Source organism: Salvelinus sp. IW2-2015, linkage group LG33, assembly GCF_002910315.2.
Source record: "Salvelinus sp. IW2-2015 linkage group LG33, ASM291031v2, whole genome shotgun sequence".
Taxonomy (NCBI): Eukaryota; Metazoa; Chordata; class Actinopteri; order Salmoniformes; family Salmonidae; genus Salvelinus; species Salvelinus sp. IW2-2015.
In genome coordinates, this window is record NC_036872.1 from 36,860,896 (window position 1) to 36,875,370 (window position 14,475).

General features: G+C 45.1%; 1 pseudogene; it reads right to left on the bottom strand.

The window, feature by feature from the left end:
* The window catches only part of LOC111957590 (serine/threonine-protein kinase TAO3-like), a 130,463-nt pseudogene that overhangs the window by 35,387 nt on the left and 80,601 nt on the right, over positions 1–14,475 (bottom strand).

Genomic DNA, 14,475 nt, shown 5'->3' on the forward strand with positions numbered 1-14,475 from the left:
CCAGATGTTTTCAATGGGGTTCAGGTCTGGAGATTGGGCTGGACATGACAAGGTCTTGATCTGGTGGTCCTCCATCCACACCTTGATTGACTTGGCTGTGTGGCATGGAGCATTGTCCTGCTGGAAAAAAATAATCCTCAGAGTTGGGGAACATTGTCAGAGCAGAAGGAAGCAAGTTTTCTTACAGGACAACCTTGTACGTGGCTTGATTCATGCGTTCTTCACCAAGACAAATCTGCCAATTCCAGCCTTGCTGAAGCACCCCCAGATCATCACCGATCCTCCACAAAATTTCACAGTGGGTGCGGGACCTGGAGAGGCCTACAKGCCACAGTGCCTCGCACCCACTGTGAAATTTGGTGGAGGATCGGTTAAGTGTGCCTTGAAGATTTAAAAAAAAATCACTGACAGTGTCACCAGCAAAGCAACCCCACACCATCACACCTCCTCCTCCATGCTTCATAGTGGGAACCACACATGCGGAGATCATCCATTTACCTACTCCAAAAATCTCAAATATGGCCCAAAAGGACAGATTWCCACCGGTYTAATGTCCATTGCWTGTGTTTCTTGGCCCAAGCAAGTCTCTTCTTATTATTGGTGTCCTATAGTAGTGGTTTCTTTGCAGKAATMCAACCATGAAGGCCTGGTTCACGCAGTCTKCTCTGAACAGTTAATGTTGAGATGTGTCTMTTACTTGAACTCAGTGAAGCATTTATTTGGTTGCAATTTCTGAGGCTGGTAACTCMAATGAACTTATCCTCTGCAGCAGAGGTAACTCTGGGTCTTTCTTTCCTGTGGCGGTCCTCAGAGCCAGTTTCATCATAGCGCTTGATGGTTTCTGCGACTGCACTTGAAGAACTTCCAGATTGACTGACCTTCATGTCTTAAAGTAATGATGGATTGTCYTTTCTCTTCGCTTATTTGAGCTCTTCTTGCCATAATATGGACTTGGTCTTTTTACCAATTAGGTCTATCTTCTGTATACCATCCCTAACTTGTCACAACATTAAGAAGGAAAGAAATTCTACAAATGAACTTTTATCAAGGCACACCTATAATTGAAATGCATCCAGGTGACTACCTCATGAAGCTGGTTAAGAGAATGCCAAGAGTGTGCAAAGCTGTCATCAAGGCAAAGGGTGGCTACCTTGAATAATCTCATATATAAAATATATTTTGATTTGTTTAACACTTTTTGGTTACGATTCCAATGTGTTATTTCATAGTTTTTCATGTCTTCACTATTATTCTACAATGTAGAAAATAGTACAAATAAAGAAAAAACCCTGGAATGTAGTATGTGTCCAAACTTTTGACTGCGTACTGGTATACAGTAACCCTCGTATTTATCGCGGGGGTTACGTTCCGAAAATGACCCGCCGATAGTGAAATTCGCCGAAATAGAAAAAACTTTTTTTTTTTTTTTTACCAATTAGCAACTATCTAACATGTATACAAATACAGTGACTCACGTGATAGGGCCGTTTCACTGCTCTTTCAGGGACTGGCCGCTTCATCCTGACTGCGCTCTGCCAGTGTTCTCCTTCTTCGCCGTTTGGGCCCATCCGCAGGTGCTGTCGGTCCAGGCCGTTTCGTCGACATTATGGGTTTTAGAGAGATGTTTCGAAATTTACAAGATTAATTTGGGCCCAACTTAATTGGTAAAATTTGCCAAGCTGTTTTAATAGTACGTACACATTAACTGCACGAGACGACAAAATGATAGCCACAATTCGTAAGCATGTTTTGATACAAAGAAGCGCGGAGCTGAGTTTTTAGACGAATCAAATGCAGAGCACAATGCCACCAAAAAAAAAAAAAAAAAATTGCATTATGACAATCCGCGAAAATAGCGAAATCCGCGAAAGTGAACCGCGAAAAGTGGCGAGGGATCACTGTATATCAATACATGTGATTTCTATCTTGAAAGAACAATCTCCTTTTGAAAAATGCTCTATGTCCATTGGTCACTAGGAGGGCGCCTGTGGGTTATTCAACCTAGATAGAGTACCTATCTAGGTTTATAGCAGGAATACATCCCAATAGACTAAAGGACAGAATGGACAGACGTTAGCCCGCCCCACGCCTGCCAGGGGACCCCCATTGATTTTGTCAGTCATTTTCACTCAGATATCATACTGACATGGCATAAGTCAACACTAAATGTGGACAATTGCAGGAAATTAGCTTAGTWATTGCAAAAATGTCTCTCCACCCCATGGTAAAATGGGTCGAATTGCATGAAATGTTATAAAATTGCAGAAAACTTGCTTTAAAACTGCACATTTTCTCRARGTTCCATGGAAAAATTCCYTCAAGAGGCGMACAACTAAAATGTTTTGCCYTGAGGTAGGGGGCCCACCAACCAATTCTTGCTTTGGGCCCCCAAAAGGCTCAAGCCGCCACCCACCCACACACAAAAAATATTTGCTAAATGAAATGTGATGTATGCAATGCCTGTGTGTCTCCCTGCACACCTATCTGAAAGATACTGGCTGGGTAATGTAAAATACTCTCTCATTCAGCAGCACACTGATGACATCATACTCTGGAAATAGAGATGACACATTTTCCCATTTTCAAACAAACGGACGGAGAGAGAGAGAGAGAGAGAGGGACTGAACAAGTGAGTGAGAGCTCCCATGGACCAGGGGGCTTGGAGAGAGAAGGGGAAAAGGAGAGAATGAGATGCATCCGCTTGTTTTTTCACTGGTCCCAGCTTTTTTTTTTGGTTGTGTTTCACATTATTTTGTGCCCAATAGAAATTAAATCGTAAATAATGTATTGTGTCACTTTATTAGTAAATAAGAATATGTGTTACTAAACACATCTATGTTAATGTGGATGCCACCATGATTACAGATAATCCTGAATGAATCGTGAATAACGATGAGTGAGAAAGTTAGACACACAAATTTCATAACCCTAAAATATGCTAACCTCTCACTGTTACAATAACAGGGCGTCTGTCATTTTCTCACTCAGTGGAAGTGGAACCTGAAGGGAAAGCATCTGTTGACAGCACAGTGGCACAGATTAGTGACCTGACTCCTAAAGAGCTCAAAGAGGGGCGGCGGGTAATGAGRGTGTGTGTTTTAATTAGGGGCTCGAGGGGCAGTGATGTGGATGCCCRCTGCCCGACTCAGATTAGGAGGAAGTTGCCTACTAGACACTGGCCCAAGGTCAYCCTCACTAATAGTTAAGGTTATAATAATTAATTAAGGTCAGGATTTGGGGGAGGAAAAGCTGATCCTAGATCTCCACCTAAAGGTACAACATCTACCCAGACAAGCCCCCCACTGTCTCATCCCCTCCAGCCTACTAACCCCTACACTCCCTGGGCAGCCAGATAAAAAATGACAAGCCCCCTGGCTGGAACCCTGGAGAGTGAGAGTGACAAATAACCAAGAACGTAAAACCCTTAGCAGGCCGTTTGGATTACCTGTCGGCCAAACAAATTAAAATATKAACTCTCCATTACACAGCCAGGCACACAATGAACACAACATGCACAAATTAACACACAAAATAAAATAAAATGATTGGTCACATACACATATTTAGCAGATGTTATTGTGGGTGTAGCGAAATGCTTGTGTTCCTAGCACCAYCAGTGCAGTAATATATAACAATTCACAACAATGCACTCTAATGTAAAGTAAAAGAATGGAGTTAAGAAATATATATAAATATTAGGACGAGCAATGTCGGAGTGGCATTGACTAAAATACATAGAATAGAATACAGCATACATATGAAATGAGTAAAGCAGTATGTAAACATTAAAGTGACCAGTGATTCCATGTCTATGTCAATAGGGCAGCAGCTTCTAAGGTGCAGGGTTGAGTAACCAGGTGGTAGCCGGATTTAACGCTATTTAACAATCTGATGGCCTTCAGATAGAAGCTGTTCTTCAGTCTCTCAGTCCCAGCTTTGATGCACCTGTACTGACCACGCCTTCTGGATGATAGCGGGGTGAACATGCCGTGGCTCGGGTGATTGATGTCCTTGATCCTTTTGGCCTTCCTGTGACATCGGGTGATGTAGGTGTCCTGGAGGGCAGGCAGTGTGCCCCCGGTGATGCGTTYGGCAGACCGCACCATCCTCTAGAGAGCCCTGCGGTTGCGGGGGTTSTAGTTGCCGTACCAGGTGGCYATACATCCCGACAGGATGCTRTCAATTGTACATCTGTAAAAGTTGGTGAGGGTCTAAGGGCTAAGGGCAGGACAGTGCTTGCAAACTATTACAGACTACAAAGGGAAGCACAGCCGAGAGCTGTCCAGTGAAACGAGCKTACCAGACGAGCTAAATCACTTCTATGCTCGCTTCGAGGCAAGCAACACTGAGGCATGCATGAGAGCATCAGCTGTTCCGGACGACTGTGTGATCACGCTCTCCGTAGCCGACGTGAGTAAGACCTTTAAACAGGCCAACATACATAAGGCTGCGGGGCCAGACGAATTACCAGGATGTGTGCTCCGGGCATTTACTGACCAACTGGCAGTGTCTTCACTGACATTTTCAACGTCTCTGATTAAGTCTGTAATACCAACATGTTTCAAGCAGACCACCATAGTCCTGTGCCCAAGAACACAAAGGCAACCTGCCTAAATGACTACAGACCCGTAGCACTCACGTCTGTAGCCATGAAGTGCTTTGAAAGGCTGGTAATGGCTCACAACACCATATCCCAGAAACCCTAGACCCACTCCAATTTGCATACCCGCCCAAACAGATCCACAGATGATGCAATCTCTATTGCACTCCACACTGCCCTTTCCCACCTGGACAAAAGGAACACCCACGACTGCATGGCCAGGCATGACTCCAACACCATCATTAAGTTTGCAGACAACACACAGTGGTAGGCCTGATCACCGACAACGACGAGACAGCCTATAGGGAGGAAGTCAGAGACCTGGCCGGGTGGTGCCAGAATAACAACCTATCCCTCAACGTAACCAAGACTAAGGAGATTTTTGTGGACTACAGGAAAAGGAGGACRGAGCACGCCCCCATTCTCATCAACGGGGCTGTAGTGGAGCAGGTTGAGAGCTTCAAGTTCCTTGGTGTCCACATCAACAACAAACTAGAATGGTCCAAACACACCAAGACAGTCGTGAAGAGGGCACGACAAAGCCTATTCCCCCTCAGGAAACTAAAATGATTTGGCATGGGTTCTACAGCTGCAAKATCGTGAGCATCCTGACTGGTTGCATCACTGCCTGTTACGGCAATTGCTCGGCCTCTGACCGCAAGGCACTACAGAGGGTAGTACATAGTACAGAGGGTAGTACATCACTGGGGCTAAGCTGCCTGCCATCCAGGACCTCTACACCAGGCGGTGTCAGAGGAAAGCCCTAAAAATTGTCAAAGACCCCAGCCACCCCAGTCATAGACTGTTCTCTCTACTACCGCATGGCAAGCGGTACCGGAGTGCCAAGTCTAGAACAAAAAGGCTTCTCAACAGTTTTTACCCCCAAGCCATAAGACTCCTGAACAGGTAATCAAATGGCTACCCGGACTATTTGCATTGTGTGCCCCCCCAACCCCTCTTTTTACGCTGCTGCTACTCTCTGTTGATCATATATGCATAGTCACTTTAATTATACATTCATGTACATACTACCTCAATTGGCCCGACCAACCAGTGCTCCTGTACATTGGCTAACCGGGCTATCTGCATTGTGTCCCACCCACCACCGCCTCTTTTACGCTACTGCTACTCTCTATTCATCATATATGCATAGTCACTTTAACCATATCTACATGTACATACTACCTCAACCAGCCTAACTAACCGGTGTCTGTATGTAGCCTCGCTACTTTTATAGCCTCGCTACTGTATATTGCCTGTCTTTTTACTGTCATTTTATTTCTTTACCTACCTATTGTTCACCTAATACCTTTTTTGCACTATTGGTTAGAGCATGTAAGTAAGCATTTCACTGTAAGGTCTACTAAACCTGTTGTATTCAGCGCACGTGAAAAATAAACTTTGATTTGATTTTGATTTGATTTGAGGGGACAAGACAAATTTCTTCAGCCGCCTGAGGTTGCCTCACCTCCTGGCTGTCTCGTCATTGTTGGTAATCATGCCTACAACTGATGTGTCGTCTGCAAACTCGATGATTGAGTTCAGGCATGCGRGGCCACGCAGTTATGGGTGAACAGGGAGTACAGGAGGGGGCTGAGCATGCATCCTTGTGGGGCCCCAGTGTTGAGGATCAGCGAAGTGGAGGTGTTGTTTCATACGTTCACCATCTGGGGGTGGCCCGTCAGGAAGTCCAGGACCCAGTTGCACAGGACGGAGTTCAGACCCAGGGCCATGATCTTAATGATGAGCTTGGACGTACTATGGTGTTGAAGGCTGAGCTATAGTCAATGAACAGCATTCTTACATAGGTATTCCTCTTGTCCAGATGGGATAGGGCAGTGTGCAGTGCGATGGCAATTGCATCATCTGTGGATCTATTGGGGAGGTATGCAAATTGAAGTGGGTCTATGGTGTCAGGTAACTAGCCACTCAAAGCACTTCATGATGACAGAAGTGAGTGCTACGAGACAATAGTCATTTTGTTTAGTTACCTTTGCTTTCTTGGGTACAGGAACAATAGTGGACATCTTGAAGCAAGTGGGGACAGTAGTCTGGGATAGGGAGAGATTGAATATGTCCGTAAACATTCCAGCCAGCTGGTCTGTGCATGCTCTGAGGACGCGGCTAGAGATGCCGTCTGGGCCGACAGACTTGCGAGGGTTAACATGTTTAAATGTTTTTTTCACATCGGCCACGGAGAACGAGAAGTCACAGTCCTTGGGAGCGGGCCGCGTTGGTGGCACTGTGTTATCCTCAAAGAGGGCGAAGGTGTTTAGCTTGTCCGGGAGCAAGACGTCGGTGTCCTCGACGTGGCTGGTTTTCCCTTTGTAATCCATGATTGTCTGCAGACCCTTCCACATACGTCTCGTGTCTGAGCCGTTGAATTGCGATTCCACTTTGTACTGACATTTTGCCTGTTTGATAGCATTATGGAGGGAATAACTACACTGTTTGTATTCAACCATATTCCCAGTCACCTTGCTATGGTTAAATGRGGTGGTTTGCTCTTTCAGTTTTGCGTGAATGCTCCCATCTAGCCACGGTTTCTGATTTGGGTAGGTTTTAATATTCACAGTGGGAACAACATCCGCTATACACTTCCTGATGAACTCAGTCACCATGTCAGTGTATACATCAATGTTATTCTCAGAGGCTACCCGGAACATATCCCAGTCTGAGTGATCAAAATAATCTTAAATCATGGATTCCGATTGGTCAGACCAGCATTGAATAGACCTTAGCACGGGTACTTCCTGCTTGAGTTTCTGCCTATAGGAAGGGATGAGCAAAATTATGATCTGATTTGCCGAAGGGAGGGCGGGGGAGGGCCTTGTAGGCATCCCGGAAGTTGGAGTAGCAGTGCTCGAGTGTTTTAGCAGCGCAAGTACTAGATTCAATGTGTTGATATGATAGAACTTCGGTAGCGTTTTTTGTTAAAATCCACAGCTACAATTAACGCGGCCTCAGGATATGTGGTTGCACAAAGTCCAGTGTAGTTCCTTGCGGGCTGTRTTGGTATCGGCTTGAGGGGGAATATACACGGCTGTGACTATAACCGCAGAGAATTCTCTTGGGAGGTAATAGGGTCTGCATTTGATTGTGAGGTATTCTARGTCGGGTGAACAAAAGGACTTGAGTTTCTGTATGTTATCACAATCAACCATGAGTAGTTAATKATGAAACKRACACCCACGCCTTTCTRCTTCGCGGAGAGTTCTTTATTCTTGTCTGCGCGATGTACTGAGAAACCAGCTGACTGTATGGACGGYCACAMTATATCCGGAGAGAGCCATGATTCCGTGAAACAGAGTATGTTGTATGTTACAGTCCCTGATGTTTCTCTGGAAGGAGATCCTCGCCCTGAGCTCGTCTACTTTATTATCCAGAGACTGAACATTAGCAAGTAATATACTCGGAAGCGGTGGATGGTGTGCARGCCTCCTGAGGAGGTCTAGAAGTCCACTCCGAAWACCWCTTCTCAGCCGGCGGCGTCTTGGAGRGGCGTCTGGGATAAGTTAAATTGCCCTGGGAGGTAAGAACAAAGGATCCAATTTGGGAAAGTCGTATTCCTGGTCGTAATGGTGGTGAGTTACCGCCGCTCTGATATCCAAAAGTTATTTCCGGCTGTATGTAATAACACAAAAAACGTTCTGTGCTAATAATGTAAGAAATAACACACAAAAAAAACAAATACRGCAAAGTTGCTTAGGAGCTAGAAGCAGCGCTGCCATGTCTGTCCGAGCCATCTTCATCTTACACACACGCACATGCACACAATGAACACAGGTGAGCACAGTGTATTGGCAGATCAGGACGTACAAATGACAAAGACTGTGTGACTGTGCTTTTGTGCTCTAACTCATGGGCGTCTATTGGGGCTGACTTCAGCTTTCATTGTGCGTCAAGGGGGCTTGGTCAGAATGTTTAGTGGGTCCACAGACAGGCAAGCGTACACTTGAAGCTTTATCAACCTCTAACACCAGGTGTAGCACAGCAAAAAATGTCAAATAAAGTTCAAAAACACAAAACAACAAAACCATAACCCCTGTGGAACCAGTGTSCGTGTATGTGTGTGGAATAACCGCTGTGGAATCTTTGATTCATATTTTCTCTAGAGCTGTGGGAGGCAGTGAGTCATCAAAAATACGTCCAGAATGGCACCCTATTCCCTTCTTAGTGCACTATTACCCATAGAGCTCTGGTCAAAAGTAGTGCYCTATATAGTCAATAGGATACCATTTGGGATGCACTCATCCAGACGGTCTTTGAGAGACTGACACAGGAAGTGAGGTGTCAGAAATAACAGGAAGTGCACTCACTCTCAGCAGCTCCCCAGACGAGGGTCTGTCCTGAGGAATTTTGAGGAGGCAGCAGTCAACGAAGCTCCGGAAGGGGTCCGACCTCGTAGAAGGATAGAGGGGTGGAGAGGTGGAGCGGAGGGACGGAAGAAAACAGAATGCAACAATGATTAAGCCAGGCACTATAGGCAATAGTAGTCAACATCCACTTTCCCACCTTTCAAACCAGAGTCAYGGCCAAGCGGTGCTTCGATAGTTATTCACCATGTTTGTCAGTGTTATTGAAAGTCCATCATCAAACTCTTTGGGAGAAACGAGCATAAAGACATAAAGCTGTCACTTTCAACCTTCATCTGTCAAAGTGTCATACATTCAGTAGTATACACAGAGTCAGGGTTAAGAGAGCACCTGTATTGCTTGTCAACATGACACCTGTCTTCTTTAAGACAAACGCTGCATGGTGATGTTTCTGCTAGTTTCAGCTCTGAGAGACTACGTTAATGCCAGAGGCCTGTTTGAAACACATCCAACAACTGACGAGGGGGCACCCACAGAATTAAATGCAACATTATTATAATGCATCTCTATGGTAGGATCATAACCCTGCTTCACACACTCTTCAGTACAAGGATAGGGCTTTCTTTTAATGCTAGTTTGTCAAAGTGTGCATAATCTTTGCATTATGAATAGAAAATCAAACTCTCATTTCTTGGAGAGTGAGCGCAACTTGTGAATCTGCTTGCTTAAGGTTTCATAACTGCCACATTGACTCCTACACGGGAGAACAATGAGTAGCACTGTTCAGTAAGGAACATGGACGATGAAAAAACACTTACACCTTTAGGAAAATCCCCTTGTAAAGAGTGACGTATGCTGCCACTTGTTTCAGCTGTAGTATAAGGAACTGTATTTGTTGAAAGGAATGTATTCCTAGAGCCATATAAGTCCTATATCTATCTTGGGTCAAGTAGAGTACAAACTCCCACCTTTATGGTGCGATACTACTGTATAGTGGGTGTAGTGCCATGTCATTGTAAATGTTGACATGTAGAGTTATATTCGACTGGATCTTCCTTCTATGGCAGTCATTACACCATCAGAAAGGGGGTGGGGGCTAGTGTGATTGCTGCCTGTCTTTCTGCCTCCCTCTTCCTTCTTTCAGTCCATCCTTCCTTCTCTCTCCTTGCCTCGCTCCCTCCATACTGTCTGTCTGTCTGTCTGTCTGTCTGTCTGTCTGTCTGTCTGTCTGTCTGTCTACCTCCATACCATCTGTATGTCTGTCTGTCTGTCTACCTGCCTTGCTACCTCCATACCATCTGTCTGTCTGTCTCTCTACCTGCCTTGTTACCTCCATACCATCTGTCTGTCTGTCTGTCTCTCTCCCTCTACCTGCCTCGCTCCCTTCATACCATCTGTATGTCTCTCTCCCTCTACCTGCCTTGCTACCTCCATACCATCTGTCTGTCTGTCTCCCTCCATTTTCTTCTCTGCTCCTAACATCGTTTCTCCCTGTCCATACCATCTGTCTGTCTGTCTGTCTCCTCTCCCTGCCTTGTTACCTCCATACCATCTGTTCTGTCTCTCTCCTGCCTTGCTACCTCCATACCATCTCTCTCTCTGTCTGTCTCTCTCCCTCTACCTGCCTTGCTACCTCCATACCAATCTGTCTGTCTGTCTCCCTCCATTCCTCTCTCTCCCTAACTCGCTCTCTCCATACCCATCTGTCTGTCTCTCTCCATCCCTCTCTCCCTGCCTCGCTCTCTCCAAACCCATCTGTCTGTCTCTCTCCATCCCTCTCTCCCTGCCTCGCTTCCTCCATAACCATCCATCTGTCTGTCTCTCTCCATCCCCCTCTCCGTCCTACGGAGTGTGGTTTGGTGAATGGTAGATTACAGTAGAAGCCTGTGTACTTGAGCCTGATTCTTTAAATAGGCCTCAGCTAGGCCCCTCAGGTAATTACATAACATACACTATATATACAAAAGTATGTGTACACCCCTTCAAATTAGTGGATTCGGCTATTTCATCCACACCCGTTGTATAAAATAAATCACACAGCCAAGCAATCTCCATAAACAAACATTGGCAGTAGAATGGCCTTACTGAAGAMCTCAGTGACTTTCAACGTGGCACCGTCATAGGATGCCACCTTTCCAACAAGTCAGTTTGTCAAATTTCTGCCCTGCTAGAGCTGCCCCGGTCAACTGTAATTGCTGCTATTGCGAAGTGGAAACGTCTAGGAGCAACAACAACTCAGACGCGAAGTGGTAGGCCACACAAGCTCACAGAACGGGACCACAAAGTGCTAAAACGCGTAGGGCATAAAATAAATGTCTGTCCTTGGTTGCAACACTCACTACCAAGTCCCAAACTGTCTCTGGAAGCAACGACAGCACAATAACTGCTCGTTGGGAGTTTCACGAAATGGGTTTCCATGGTCGAGCAGCCACACACAAGCCTAAGACCACCATGCACAATGCCAAGTGTTGGTTGGAGTGGTGTAAAGCTCGCCACCATTGGACTATGGAGCAGTGGAAATGCTAAAAATCACACTTCACCATTTGGCAGACCGACCAATGAATCTGGGTTTGGCAGATGCCAGGACAATGCTACCTGCCRGAATGCATAATGCCAACTGTAACGTTTGGTGGAGGAGGAATAATGGTCTGGGACTATTTTTCATGGTGTAGGGGGCTAGGCCCCTTAATTCCAGTGAATGTAAATCTTAACACTACAGCATACAATGACATTCTAGACGATTCTGTGCTTCCAACTTTGGGTCAACAGTTTGGGGAAGGCCCTTTCCTGTTTCAGCATGACAATGCCCCCGTTCACAAAGCGAGATCCATACAGAAATGGTTTGTTGAGATCGGTGTGGAAGAATTTTACTGGCCCGCACAGAGCCCTGATCTCAATCCCATCGAACACCTTTGGGATGAATTGGAATGCCGACTGCGAGCCAGGCCTAATCACCCACCATCAGTGCCCGACCTCACTAATGCTCTTGTGGCTGAATGGAAGCAAGTCCCAGCAGCAACATTCCAACATCTAGTGGAAAGCCTTACCAGAAGAGTGGAGGCTGTTATAGTAGCAAAGGGGGGACCAACTCCATATTAATGCCCATGATTTTGGAATGAGATGTTCGACGAGCAGGTGTCCACATACTTTTGGTCATGTAGTGTACTTTGACTGGGAATTAGAGGGCTGCGAGAGGTTTTGTGTGTGTGTGTGTGTGTGTGTGTGGTCACACAGCTCAGCAGAGGGATGGTGAGGACTTACCACTCGTTGGACTGCAGCGTGGGAGAGTCGTTCTGGGCAATGTGATATAAGGCACTCATAGCGTTCATGTTGAACAGCGGAGGTTTCCGTTCCGCTATGGAGGGGGAGAGAGAGTTAGGAGGGAGTTCATATCTGGTTGACCAATAGGAAAGATAAGAGATACTACTGACCTAGTAATTCCCATTATCTGTCTGTTTGTATATAAGTGTGAGTGAGTGCAATTTCACATGCAGTGTCTGAAATAAAGGGCCAKACTAAATCACATGAAAAACAGGACTGAGCAACAATGTGAAGGAGTGTCATTCCTCTCGCCAGATGGTGTAGCTACTGTTGAATTCGGAAGTTCACATACACTTAGGTTGGAGTCATTAAAACTCGTTTTTCAACCACTCCACAAATTTGTTGTTAACAAACTATAGTTTTGGAAAGTCGGTTAGGACATCTACTTTGTGCATGACAAGTAATTTTTCCAACAATTGTTTACAGACKGATRATTTCACTTATAATTCACTGTTTCACAATTCCAGTGGGTCACAAGTTTACATACACTAAGTTGACTGTGCCTTTAAACAGCTTGGAAAATTCCAGAAAATGATGTCATGGCTTTAGAAGCTTCTGATAAGATAATTGACATCATTTGAGTCAATTGAAGGTGTACCTGTGGATGTATTTCAAGGCCTACCATCAAACTCAGTGCCTCTTTGCTTGACACCATGGGAAAAGCAAAAGAAATCAGCCAATACCTCAGAAAGATAAATTGTAGACCTCCACAAGTCTGGTTCACCTTGGGAGCAATTTCCAAACCCTGAAGGTACCACGTTCATCTGTACAAACAATAGTACGCAAGTAAACACCATGGGACCACGTAGCCGTCACTACCGCCTCAGGAGGAGACGTTGTTTCTGTCTCCTAGAGATGAACGTACTTCGGTTGCGAAAAGTGCAAATAATATCCCAGAACAACAGCAAAGGACCTTGTGAAATGCTGAGGGAACAGGTACAAAAGGATCTATATCCACAGTAAAACGAGTCCTATATCGACATTAACCGTGAAAGGCCGCTCAGCCAAAGAGAAGCCACTGCCTCCAAAACCACCATATAAAAATCCAGTACACGGTTTGCAGTGCACATGGGACAAAGATCGTACTTTTGGAGAAATGTCCTCTTATCTGATGCAAACAAAAAATAGAACTGTTGGTCATAATGACCAGCGTTATGTTTGGAGGAAAAAGGGGTGAGGCTTTGCAAGCCGAAGAACACCATCCCCAACCGTGAAGCACATGGGGGTAGGCATCATGTTGTGGGGTGCTGTGCTGCAGGAGGGACTGGTACACTTCACAAAATAGATGGCAATCATGAGGTGGAAAATGATGTGGATATATTGAAGCCAACATCTCAAGACATCGTCAGGAAGTTAAAGCTTGGTCTACAAATGGGTCTTCCAAATGGACAATGACCCCAAGCATACTTCCAAAGTTGTGGCAAAATGGCTTAAGGACAACAAAGTCAAGGAGTGGCCATCACAAAGCCCTGACCTCAACCCTAAGACAAATTGTGGGCAGAACTGAAAAAGCGTGTGCGAGCAAGGAGGCCTACAAACCTAACTCAGTTTACACCCCGCTCTGTCAGGAGGAATGGGCCAACATTCACCCAACTTATTGTGGGAAGCTTTGTGGAAGGCACCCCGAAACGTGTTGACCCAAGTTAAACAATTTAAAGGCAACGCTACCAAATACTAATTGAGTGTATGTAAACTTCTGACCCACTGGGAATGTGATGAAAGAAATAAAATCTGAAATAAATTACTCTCTCTACTATTATTCTGACATTTCACATTCTTAAAATAAAGTGGTGTATCCTAACTGACCTAAGACAGGGAATTTTTACTAGGATTAAATGTCAGGAATTGTGAAAAACTGAGTTTAAATGTATTTGGCTAAGGTTGTAGTAAACTCCGACTTCAACTGTATGGTCTATTTGTTTGACATTCTGAGCCAGGCCAAAACAGTAGGTTATCCTAACAAGTAATGAGTCCTCCTGATATGTCCAAAATAATTTCTACACAGAGGGTTAAATTGCAGGCTTTCTGCTCTACAGGGAGTCAAAGAGTAGTACCTACCTACCAATGCTCTGACTAAAAGCGTCTGCTAAACGATAAAAGTAAATGTAATTAATTAAAGTAACGCAGTTCTACGCAGGTGATTCCCAGTAAAACAGAAGTACAACTAACTCACCCAGTTCTATGCAGGTGATTCCCAGTAAACAGAAGTACACTAACTCACCCAGTTTATGCAGGGGG